The following is a 14132-nucleotide window of genomic DNA, read 5'->3' as shown; positions in this document are numbered from 1 at the left end:
ACCTGACGGGCATATAGGGAATAAATGTAAACAAGTCCAGACTCAAACCTACCGACTAAGTCATCAATAGAGATGCCAAGTGCACTATCTCTAACTGAAGGTGCCACAACATCATGAGGCTAATTTGAATGGGCTGAATGACTAGAAATCCCATGCCGGGGACACTCTCTAAACCAATAACTGATCTCTCTACGATAGAACATATTACGAAAGCTCAAATCCTAGAGAGCAACAAAAACTAATTCCCAAATGGCTGGAGAACTGACACTGAGATCAAACTCTAGTAGAATATCTATGTTTCCCGCAATCATAGCCTATCTCAGAAATTCTAGGCTATTAGGGAATACATGCTAACCTTTTTTATCACTAATTAACATTTGGTGAACACTCAGAACCAATGTTTTATCTCACCATAAATAAAAAAATCTCTCGGATGGAATACTAATAACACTATACTAATGACATGGCTTCTTGCCACCACCTCCATAAGTCTTAATACATACTCTTTCTATGGCATTCACATAATTAACAATCTAAGAGAAGAAAGACCTAACTGCTATTTATGCTCTAATGCCAAGCGGAGTGGAAATCTGAACCTCTAATAGATCTGTGCACCATGCCATGTTCAAAGGGATATAACATAGAAAAATGACTGGCCCACTCGAGAGGTTCAATCTCGTTCTAGAAAATTAGTAAAGAACCCTGATGAACACCAATAGAACCAACTATAGTCTGAGAACTACTCGATGAATAGAATGCCAACCATGGATAAGAGTGATCAACAACATGACCTAAATTCCCAATGCTAAACCTCAAAGGGCTGAAGTATCCACGAGCTCAACTAGAGCCAAACCTGGCCCCAATCTATTTGGTTGACACTGAAGATCTTTGACATCCATCTTTAGCTCTCTAATTTGACGTTGTGTTGAAACTTTAGAAACATATGCTGAAGTCTCATCCATATTTATCGACAATATGTCCCATTTTGCATCATTTATTAAGGAAAAAATAGAGTCAAAGAGTGTGTTTGAGGCTCATACAAATGCAGAAATAGGACAATAAGTCAAGAAATAAATTTCCTAACAATGTCACTATAGCCTTCCGAAGATATGTTATGGTTATCTCCATAACAATCTGAAGGACTCTACTGACACTTAGCTCTTGTACCAATACATCAATGAAACCAAAGCTCTAATACTAATTTGTCACAACCCAATTTCTTAGGTCATGATGGCGCCTATCATAATCAACCAGTAGGCAAGACAATCTTTATAGTCTAGAATGGCTAGTATAACTACCCACATATATAAAGGAAAGAATGGCAGAATAGATGAAATAAAGAAGCAATTATATAATATAATCCCAAGACTTAGTGGTATCAGTACAAAAGCTTCTAATAATATAATAAGAGTATAAAAGTGGAATGGATGAGATAAATTACACTGATGTAACTTATATTTGAATAAAGAATAGAGACAAATCTAGTACATAAAAAGGAGGTAAGTAATACTCTGTACATCAAGAGCTCACTCAAAGTCTCCAAACCATGGATGCTTTGTACGATGCACTCATCAATAGCGATAACCCAAATAATAATCTATAGGTTGCAGAAATGTAGTATGGGTACCAAATGAATGGTACTCAGTAGGTAACTTCCAATTGAGCTCCAAAGATAAAGTAGTTATATATAACATATAAGCAGAATGGAAACTACCCCTAATATTCAGCAACCACATGAATAGTCAATGATATAATAAGGACAACCTAACCTATTCATGTCCAAGAAACTAATAGAATAAGACAAAAGAAGTATCAAGGATGAACTATCCTATTCCAGCTATACTCAAATATCTCAACACTATATCATATATCCATGGCCAATATACAAATAAAGGAAAAAAGAAAGATATGTACCAATATACAAGGCTAAGAAATAAATATACAATCTGAATAAAGAAAGGAAGGGATATACGGTAATACCATAGCTACGTATAGCTAGATATAATGTCAAATTGCCGCACAACCTAGATCATCATACCTTTATTTTTAGCCCACATTAAAATCCTAGTGGGATTTTGTACTAACATGCCCAGGGCTTCTAATCCATTTATATCATCATGAATTAATTATTTATAATAATAAATCATAGATAAAAAAGGCCAAAATCAAACCTTGAATCTCGATACCGAATCAATAACCAATCTATCATAACTAGACATAACAATAATCATAATAATATCAGTAACAACGTGAGCAATCTTCTATTCTGGACAACCAAGGCATGGTCATCACCCAAATTGATGCAACTGATATGTTAGCTAATGTTAACATATTTGAGGCTTTTAACTAAGAATAGTTGCAATATCTTAGTCAACTTTTGTTATTTTTAATTGGTTTAAGTTTGATTTTACAATTTAAGCTGATATTATAGAGAACCAATAAGAATGGAAACAAAAAAGTTAAAATCTAATGAAATCTGAAGACAAATATAGCTGATGACATTTGTGATATGTTGTCAGCCCTATGATAAGTTGTTAAGTTTGTCATCAGCAATAAATAGAGAATTGACCTAAGTTAAAAGGTGTGACGACATTTTGTGATAAGTCATCAAGGGTCTGATAAGCTGTCTAGATTGTCGTCAACCTAAGGCAGCATAGGAGAACTGAAGCAGAGTTTTGATGACATTTTGTGATAGGCCATCATGAAGCTGATAAGTTGTCAAGTTTGTCATCATCCTTAAACAAGAAGAGCTAAAACTGAAGAAGGAGCTAATGACATTTGTAATAAGTAATCAGCCTCCTGACAGCCTACCATAAATATCGTCACCTAACCCGATGGATTTTTGAATTCTATTATTTTGTTTCCATAATTAAGGTAAACTATTTAAAGCTTTATTTTGGGGTTTTCTATAGACTTCGACACATTGAGTTTTGAGAAATATACATTGATATTTTCTCTCTCTAATTTTGGCTTGAGAAAATAATTGCTTGGAAGAGATTATATTCATTATTTTAGGATTTCCTTTGTGATTTAATACGAGAATCTCTAGTTTCTATTCATGTTGTGCTAAGTTTATCTTTCAAAGCATGAATTCATCTAGTTTCTTCAATTTTTATGTCATGAGCGGCTAAATTCCTTTAACCTAAATTATGGGATCTAGGGTTAGGTCTTGATAAGGTGCTAAGTGATTAGGATTCGAAAGGTGGTAGGACTTCTTGGTAATTCTAAGGTTTTAATTGATGTCTATTGGTTGCAAACAATAGATAAAACATATTTTGATTTGCTTGAGAAAGAAATCAAATATAGTAGGAAGTGAATTATCAACAGGGACTTGGAAATGCTCTGTTTAATAATTAGCAATATAACAAGGTTGGTTAACCTGAGGTAAAATCTGGGCAGCGAATATGAATTCCCTAGGTTCGAGAGGATTAGGTAATTAAATGCATAAGTAGGTTCAAGACGATTAGGTAATTAAATGCATAAAATCTGGTAAATTTTTTCACCATCTGCAAATCTTTTGATAACCCAGGATTGGGCCAAAATGCTATTCAGTTGAGTTTTTTTCCGTTGTCTCTATCTGGGAAGGCAACATTATGGATAACTGAGCTGACACCCGATTCTATAACCAATTAGAGGTAGTTGAAAGGAGCTTTCCTAGAAAGGTTCTTTCTGCCTTCCAGGAGGGTACAGTTAAGGGCGAGATCAGCAAATTTAGGAAGCTCCCAACTGAAGCCTTGCATAAAACCTGAGAAAGATTCAAGAAGAAGCTGACACAGTATCCGAACCATAACATGACAAACATACATTTGATGGGGACTTTGTACAGAGATGTTAAATCTATTACAAAGCCAATTATAGATAATACATTTGGTAGTTCATTTGTTGATCTTAAATTTCTAGAGGCTTCAGAGATGCTGGATAGAATAATGAAACAGAGTCGGGCATGGCATACTAGAGACTCTATGGTATCTAGCCTTATTGCTTCTGTGGGTATTACTGTGGAACAACGTAGAAGTGAAGAGGAGTGTGACCAATACATAGCTTACCTTAAAATACAGATGGACTTGCTGACAAAGAACATGCTATTAGGCAAGGTTGAAAGGGTGAAAGCTGTGGGATCTCAGGATAGAAGTGATGCTAATGTAGATAAAGAGGCAAACTATGTTAATAATTAGGGAGGTTTCCAAGGCAAGATCCAAGGGAATCAAGGTCAGAACTTGTATGATAAGACTGGTTATAAAGATAGGGAGCAAGGAAATTAGAGGAATAAAAATGAAAGGAGCGGGCTATATATTCCTCCTAGAAATTGTGAGGCTGCTTCAATAAGTTCTGAAAAGATGTCCATAGAGAAAATGATGGCTAAGTTTTTGAAGGGAGTGGAGGTAACCAACTCTGGTATGACCACCATAAAGACCGATATGACATTCATCAGTCAGTTGGTGCACTCATACTCTACCGCAATCAAATAGTTGGAGCAGCAAATGAGCCAGCTTTCAACAACATTAAACCAGAGGAAGAGCGGAACATTACCAAGTGATACGGTCCATAATACAAGGAATCATGGCTCATACATGGCTATTACCACTAGAATTGGTAAGATATTACCTAGCTCTTCTATGGGAAAATTTGTAGTTGATGAGGTAGTTATTGATAAACCAGAAGAAGGAGGTCTAGTAGAGTCTGAGAAGCTGGATAATTTTGATGATGTTCTAGAGAAAGGTAAAGAGAAGGAGAAGGAGGTAGTGCTGAAAACTATCCTAAGACCACCACACCCCTTTCCTCAGTGGTTGAAGAAAAAAACTAATGATGCAAAATTCAGTAAATTCATAGCAGTACTTAAGCAATTGACAATAAATGTGCCTTTGGTTGACGCACTTGAGCAAATGCTAGGATACACAAAATTCATAAAGGACCTTGTGACTAAGAAAAGAGCGGTGAGCTATGAATTGAAGGGTAATCTTCATCATTGTAGCGATATTTCTACAAGGACCTTGGTGTAAAATAAACCAGACCCAGGTGCATTCACTATTCCCTACACAATTTGGACTATGTACTTTGCCAAGGCATTATGTGATCTTGGAGTAAGCATAAATTTGATGCCGCTGGGTGTATATAGAAAGTTAGGTTGAGGAAATTCCACACCCACCAATATACGACTCGTGATGATGGATAGGTCAGTAAAGTAACCTATTGGCATTTTGTATGATGTGTTGGTGAAGGTATCCAACTTTATATTTCCTGTAGACTTTATCATTGTGGATTGCGAGGTGGACTTCGAGGTGCCCATAATCTTAGGTCGACCTTTCCTCATAATCAGAAGTGTGTTGATTGATTTGAAAGCGAATGAGCTCTTATTCAAGATGAATAATGAAGTGGTACAATTTGACATAAGTAAATCAATAAAGTAGCATGAAGAAATAAGTGTGTTCTTAGTAGTTGATGTGTATTATGACGACGAACAGAAGGTGTCAATAGATGAGCAACTTTTTATTGAACCTTTGGCTGCGGTTATAATGAATTTTGATAGTAAAGGCATCAGGGATTATGAAGAGTATTTGTACTTTGGCAGGAAGGGGTTCATATCCTTATGCTCCTAAAAATCTTGACCTTGAACTTGCTAATCGATCAACACCACCAACCAATCAATCTATTGAGGATCCACCAATGTTGGAATTGAAAGAACTGCCTGGGCACTTACGGTACGTGTTTTTGGGCAACAAAAACACACTACCTATTATTATTGAAGCTGATTTAAATGAGAAATAGGTAAACACACTTATTTCTGTACTTCAGAGGCACAAGAGAGCTATAGGATGGACTATCGCAAATATTATTGGCATTTCCCCTGGCATCTGCACGCATAAAATTCAACTTAAGGAAGATTGTATTCCAACCATAGAGCATCAACGCCATCTTAACCCGCTAATCCAAGAGCTGGTTAAGAAGGAGATTATTAAGTGGTTTGATGTAGGAGTGGTTTACCTTATTTCTGACAGCAAATGGGTGAGCCCAGTTCAATGCGTGCCCAAAAAAGGAGGCATGACTGCGGTTGAAATAAAAGGAATGAGTTGATTCCACTCAGGTCTATGACAGGGTGGATATTTTGTATGGACTACCGTAAGCTGAATTTCTTGACTCTTAAAGACCACTTCCCGATGCCCTTTATGGACAAAATGCTTGATCGATTGGCTGGAAGGGGGTGGTATTGTTTTTTTATGGTTATTCTGGATACAACCAAATCTATATTGCTCCTGAAGATTAGGAGAAGACGATATTCATATGTCCATATGGCACCTTTGCATTTAAGAGGATGTCGATTGGGCTATGCAATGCACCCACCACTTTTTAATAGTGTATGATGTCTATCTTCTCAGATATAGTGGAGAACACCATAGAGGTATTCATGGATGATTTCTCTATAGTGGGAGATTCATTTGAGATATGTTTAGTGAACCTGAGTATAGCCTTGAAATGATGTGTTGAATTCAATTTGGTGCTTAACTAGGAAAAATGCCATTTTATGGTAAATGAGGGCATCGTTCTCGGCCATAAAATTTTTGAAAAAGGGATAGAAGTTGATTGAGCAGAAGTGGAAGTTATTGAGAAAACACCACCTCCCATTTCAGTGAAGGGAGTGCATAGTTTTCTTGGACATGCTGGCTTTTATCAGAGGTTTAGAAAAGATTTCTAGAAGGTTGTTAGTAAACTTTGCAAACTTTTGGAGAAAGAAGTAATGTTTTCCTTTGATGATGATTTCTTAAAGGCATTCAAATGCCTTAAATGAAGCTGGTTAAGGCCCCTATTATTGTTGGATCAGATTGGTCAAAACCATTTGAGATAATGTGTGATGGAAGTAGTGTTTCCCTTGGAGCTACATTGGGACAAAAGAGGGACAAATTGTTTTATCCGATATATTATGCCTGGAAAGCACTGAATGGAGCGCAAAAGAATTACACCATTACTGAGTAGGAACTTCTGGCTATAGTTTATGCTTTTGAGAAGTTAAGGGCCTATCTGCTTGGGACCACTCCTTGAGGTACTTGATGGTGAAGAAGGATACAAACCCAAGACTAATTAGATGGGTATTGCTGCTACAAGAATTTGTCCCTGAGCTCAAAGATCGGAAAGGTTGTGAAAACCAGGTTATAGATCATTTGTCTAGAATGGAAGGTGAACAGGCAATTATTGATGAAATGAAAATAAATGATGTATTCCCTGATGAGGAGATCTTGGTGGCTGCTGTGGAACAATTGCCTTGGTATGCTGATTATGCAAATTATCTTGTGAGTGAGGTCATCCCAAAAAATCATTCTTTCCATCAAAGAAAGAAATTCCTAAATGATGTGACACATTACTTCTGGGATGAGCCATATATTTTTCAGTGATGTGCGAACAATATTATAAGGAGATGCATGCCGAAACTGGATGTATTATGCATATTAAAACCATATCATGCTTCCCCAGTTGGAGGTCACCATGCAGGTAACCGAACGGCTAGGAAAGTGTTGCATAGTGGTTACTATTTACCAATATTGTTCAAGGATGCCCATGAGTTTGTGCTGAAATGTGACCAATGTCAGAGGCAAGGGTCAATCTCCTAAACACATGAGATGCCTTTGACTAAAAAGCTTAAAGTGGAATTATTTGATGTATGGGGCATCAATTTCATGGGCCCTTTTGTAAGCTCATATGGGATAAAGTATATTTTAGTTGCCGTTGACTATGTATCAAAATGGGTCAAAGCTGTTGCCTTGTCTGATTATAAAGGAAAAGGAGTTGTTGCTTTTCTCAAAAAGAATATCTTCTCTCGCTTTGGAGTACCACACACTATTATAAGTGATGGAAGATCTCATTTTTGCAACAGTTTTTCGAGCAGCTTTAGCAAGGGGTTAAACAGCATATGGTATCCACTCCATATCACCCACAAACAAGTGGGTAAGTGGAAGTGTCAAATCGAGAGATTAAAGCCATCCTAGCCAAAATAGTGAATGCTAGTAAAAAATATTGGTCTCAAAAGCTCGATGATGCCTTTTGGGCATATCAGACTGCTTTTAAGACACCCATTGGTATGTTACCATTTTAGCTGATCTATGGAAAATCTTGCCACCTACTAATTGAGCTGGAGCACAAAGCCTTGTGGGCACTTAAAAGGCTAAATTTGAGTTGGAAGGAGGCAGCAGAGCTGAGACATTCCATCTCAGGGAATATGAACGAGTGGATCTATATAAAGAAAATATAAAAAAGTACCATGATTGGAGGATAGAGAAACAAAACTTCCAAAAGGGTGTCTTGGTGCTTCTGTTCAATTCCAGACTTAAATTGTTCCCAGATAATCTTAAATCCAAGTGGTCAGGCCCATTTAGAGTTAGTCAAGTCTACTCATCTGGAGTAGTAGAACTTGAAAATAAAGATGGCAGCACTTTCAAGGTGAATAGGCAATGAGTCAAGATTTACATTAGTCTGAAATAATTGATAAAAAATATCACTACTATCTGCCTCGATGAAGTCTAAAGTAATCGAGATACTTGAGTTGTGCCATGGCGTTAAATCAGGCACTGAATGGGAGGCAACCCATGACCCTCAGGATTGATCCATTCCAGGTATACTCTAACCCTTAGTTCATATTTTCTTTGATTTTGAGTTTAGGGTATAGAGTAAATTGTTGTTGAAAAATTTTATAGCCAATTAGGAGAAATACTTGTACTTGAGGCAGTTGAATTGGTTTGTGATTTTTGTAAACCTCTTTAAGTGGTCAAATTCTTTAACTATGTGATTTGCATTCAACTATGACCACTGTGCATCTTTGTATGGCATTAGTTCTAGTGACATAGTAATTATTGCTAAACAGTTGCATGAACTGAATGAGTCATAGCTTTTGATCTACTTGTATGCCATGTGTATGTGAGCAACTACTTAGTTTTTTCTGTATGCTGAAGCCAGAACTTGCCCGGTTAGTCTTACCTAGGTTGAAGGATAGGGGTTAGGAAAGGATCATAGGCCGTTTTGATATTAGCTCACTTTAGCCTAAATGACCTTCCCTATGTGTATAACATCCCTTGATCCCTATTTTGAGCCTAATTATCCTATTTCTTTATATGAAACCTATCACCTTCCTATTTAGATCATAATGAACCTATTTTGGCCCTGGTCCTCCTTGGACATTGTGCACCTTAACTTAGGCAAATGGCCTAAGTTGAGGGTGGCTATCATAGGGGTGCATGATATAGAATGAGTATGTAGAAAGGTAGCATAAAAGAAAAGAATAAAAAGCTGGGTGTAGTGGAAAAGAGCAAGAAAAAAATTATGAAAAAGATTAAGTAATTGAGAAAAGACTGCACCCATCCTAAATAAGTGTGATAAAGAGAAGAAAAGAGTGGAAAAGGCTAATGAGTGAAATCCCAAAAAGCTATTGTAGTGTCAATGAGGCTTAGTCACTTTAAATACCATCGAGTATCATACCAGCCTCTAGCCTAAATTACAAGCTTAAGAGAAGTCCTATAGTGATCCTACCTAACCTATCTGTAGATCTGGGTAATGAATATAAGGGCAAGCCTATGGTACTTTGCATACACTGATTGGAACTTTATTCTGAGAGTGAGTATTTTGATTGTCCCCATGGTTACATATATAATTCCTGATATAAGATGAGGGGGATGTCTTTACTGTGAGGGCACACTGGTTACATTTCTAGTTACTAACTTGTTCGGGTAGTGTAATAATGGTCTATGCATGGTTTTTATAACTGAATGGATGCCTATCTTGATTCTTGTGTGTTTCATTGGTGTTTTTCATTGTTTTTGAATTGAGTAACCTTGGTGATGGTAAAAGTGTTTTGAGATGAGATGGATGATTGATTGCCAAATGTACTTTGTAATCTCTTAGTTGTGTTGAGTTGCTTTAGGACAAGCAATTGTTTTAAGTTGAGGTTGTTGATGAGTGAGCTAATACTAACACCTTTAAGGCATTTAACTAAGAATAATTGTGAAGTCTTAAGAAACTTTTATCATTTTTGATTGGTTTATGTTTAATTTTCCAGTTTAAGTTGATATGATAGAGAACCAACAAGAATGGAAGGAAAGAAGTTGAAATCTGAAAAAATCAGAAGACAAGTGTGGCTGCCGACATTTGTGATAATTCGTCAGCCCTATGATAAGTTACCATGTTCGTCGTCAGCAGTAAATAGATAATTGGCCTAAGTTGAAAGATGTGATGACAGTTTGTGATAAGTCGTCAAGGGTCTGATAAGCTGTGAAGAATGTCGCCAGCCTGAGGCAGCATAGGAGAACTGAAGCAGAGCTTTAACGACATTTTGTGATACGCCATCACGAAGCTGATAAGTTCTCAAGTTTGTCGTCAGCCTTAAATAGGAAGATCCAAAATTGAAGAAGGAGCTGACGACATTTGTGATAAGCCGTCAGCCTCCTGATAGGCTATCACAAATGTCGTCACCTAATTCGAGGGATTTTTGAATTCTCATATTTTATTTCCATAATTATGGTGAACTATTTAAAGCTTTATTTTAGGGTTTTCTAAAGAGTTTGACACATTGAGTTTTCAGCAATATACTTTGATATTTTCTCTCTCTACTTTTGTCTTGAGAAAGTAATTACTTGGAAGAGATTATATTCATTATTTTGGGATTTCTTTTGTGATTTAATCTGAGAATCTCTAGTTTTTATTCATCTTGTGGTAAGTTTATCTATCAAATCATGAATTTATCTAGTTGGTTCAATTTTTACGTCATGAGCGGCTAAATTCCTTTAACCTGAATTATGGGATCTTGGGTTAGGTCTTGATAAGTTGCTGAGTGATTAGGATTCGAAAGGTGGTAGGACTTCTTGGTAATTTTGAGGTTTTAATTAACGTCTATTTTTTGCAAACAATAGATAAAACCTACTTTGATTTTCTTGATAAAGAAATCAAACATAGTTGGAAGTGAATTATCAACAGGGACATGTAAATACTCCATTTAATAATCAGTGTTGTAACAAGGTTGGTTTACCTGAGGTTAAATCTGGGTAGTGAATATAAATTCCCTAAGTCCGAGAGGATTAGGTAATTAAATGCTTAAGTAGGTCGAGAAACATTTAAGAATAACTTTGATAAAGATAACTTGTTGTCCTACCTACCGTGAGAATCCTAAACCACCAGTAGCATTTCTCAAGTACCAAAATCCCCAGTGAACATAATTCTAGTTTTTCATAAACTCTTGATTATGAACACTAAAACTAACGTAACCAAAAATTGCTTGTTAAACTAAAGCCCCCCCCCCCCCCCCATTTCTGAAAACATCCAACTATCAGTTGATTAATTTGCAAACGACTTAAGTTCACACCATATTCCCTATGGGATTTGACCCCAAACTAGTTGGGTTTATATTGACAACGATCGCTTATATTCTCGTTGAGAGGTGTAGTTTGAGCATTATTAGTAACCATCCCGTACTAGATGATAGACATAGGTTCATTCTGGTGATAGGCGATGCACATGCAATAATGACTGCAAGGTACATAATCAATATAATCATTCTCCATCCTTGTTGGGAATCAATACCATCATCATAACATCCTCCGACCTTCTCTGGTATCATCACATCATTATAATATCCTCCAACCTTGTTGGGCATCATTACATCATCTTAGTATCTGCAGGCCTTGTCGAGTATCATCACATTATCATAATATCCTCTTAACTTAACGAGCATCATCACATCATCATAATATTATCTATCCTTTCCATGCATTATCACATCATTATAATATCTAAAAAAATTATCAATAACAGAGAGCAAGCCCTGCTATGGATAAAGTAAAGTACAAGCCCCATGAGGCTAAAGTAAAAAACAAGCCCCACAATGGATAAAGTAAAGAACAAGCCCCACAAGGACTAAAGTAAATAATCATAAAATGAGAACCAAGGTAGATGATATTTTCATAATTAATCATTCATCGTAAATATCACATCATTAAGAAGTATATTTATAATAGGTGCGTGGAATCAAGTTGTGCCTAAAAGAGTGTAAATTCGTAAGTGTGTTGCCCGTATTGAACTTTGGGGCTAAATCTCTATAAAAGTGTAGAAAGGGTTAAAATATCACTCAACCAAATTAAATAGAAGTGTCAAATCATGGATCAAAATATATCTTGATCAAATCTTTAAATCATCATTTTAAACCTCTTTTATACATATAATTTATTTATTAAGTTAGGCAGTTATTGTTGTGAAGAAATCCATTTTAAGATAGAAAATAGGCTTTAACCCTTAGTTAGTGATAACCAGGATAATATATTAATCTAATTGGAATCATATGAATCATTGATGCAACAATCATGAATGTACCGAATCAATGCATGCCATCACTAGTATTCAACCATTGGAATCATAAACATCATAAAACATCTTCCTCTACTCCATGTTGGAGAGATGTGTATATTAACTTATATATTAATAAACTACAGCCGTATCATTTAAAAGTGTAATTACTTCCCCGATATCCAACTCATATGTAATGCCCCAAATCTGGTATCCGAAATTCTACCCGGTGCTTATGACCCCAAAGGATCATAATCTAACCCATTACTAATATCTGTACTTGTACACTATATCATATACTTTACAAATGCGGAAATAAAGGCTGAAAGGCCATAAGGTTCAAAGATCTGATAAAACATAATATCTGATGGTATGTTATATCAATACTAAAATAATTGAACTAAATTATCTGAACATGATGGTCTGAAAAGCCTCTAACTGACTGAACTGTCTGAATAAGGAGTTGATAGGACATGTCCCTAACTAACTCTAACTACTGAAATAAATTAATTAATGATATAATGAAGTAATGATTATATCCTTGAAGGATGAGGACTCACTTCTAACTCTGACTATCAATACTAGAATGCTACTGATGCTCTGGAGGTCGTGCTTCTTAACCTATGGTGTAAAACACCATAGCGCAAATGTACAATGGAATATACTGGTATGTATGTGAGGTAGGCTGAATGAAAATGGTTCACATACATGAACAATACTAACTGACTGAATAACATGAGCGTGAGAATACATGCATGAATACATAATAACTGTAAATGAGTTTGTGATAACATGATTACTGAGTTTGAGTACTAATAACATGAGATACTGATAACTCTATAACTAAAATAATTGATACTGAGAGATTGAATCTGATAGTCTAGGTTCTAATGGAACTAGTTGAGTTTGATACTGTTATGAGTTGTCTCAATTTGATAACGCTCAAACTACACTCGTGAATGGGTGTAACCGATCACTTTCATACAAAACCCAACTAGGTTAGGGTCAAATCCTACAAAGAATAGGGTGTGAACTTCGATTTATTTACGAAATACTTTACTGGTAGTTTACTATTTTCGAAAATGGGGGTTTAAGTTTCACAGAGAGTCAATTGTCACTTTCAATATTTTAGTGTTTGTAACCAAGATAAATGGGAGACCAGAGTTATGTTCAACATGGGTTTTGGGAATTGACAGATACTAGGTAATGCTTAAGACTCTTGAAGTAAGTAGAAATAGCAGAATATCCCTGATGATGATATTAATTGACTTATCTCTCAACCTCACCAGATAATTTATTATCTAATTCTCTCAAACTTAGATAACTTTTCTATTTCTAATAGGATTTTATCTCTGGTAGATTAATTTAGTTACGGCATCAATCATTAAACAGAAGGTTGGTAGCTTTCAAGTCCCTGTTGATAATTCACGTCCTCTAGTTTATTTCTCTATTAAAAGTAAATAAGCCTAAGGCATAACCTATTGTTTGCAACCAATAGATTCAAGTTCAAGAAATAGTATTTTAAGATGTCCTAATACTCTTTAAATCCTTTAAATACCTAGCATCATATCAAACCCTAATCCATGGATCCCATAACTCTGGCTAATAGAATTAGCCGCTCATGATTTGATAAATGAAATAGCAAGTTGAATTGATGGTAATATGGATAAACTTACTGGTGGATGAAACTTAATAAGTATTTCTTCAATTTAATCACAAGATGGAAACCCACAATAGTAGATAAGTGTTTGGAAAAAAAGCAAGAAAAATATCTGATGAAAAAGATGAAGTAATTTTTTGTGCCACCCTCCGAGTTAATT

Source organism: Capsicum annuum, chromosome 1, assembly GCF_002878395.1.
Source record: "Capsicum annuum cultivar UCD-10X-F1 chromosome 1, UCD10Xv1.1, whole genome shotgun sequence".
NCBI lineage: Eukaryota > Viridiplantae > Streptophyta > Magnoliopsida > Solanales > Solanaceae > Capsicum > Capsicum annuum.
The sequence above is the reverse complement of the archived record's forward strand: the minus strand, read 5'-3'. Positions refer to the sequence as shown.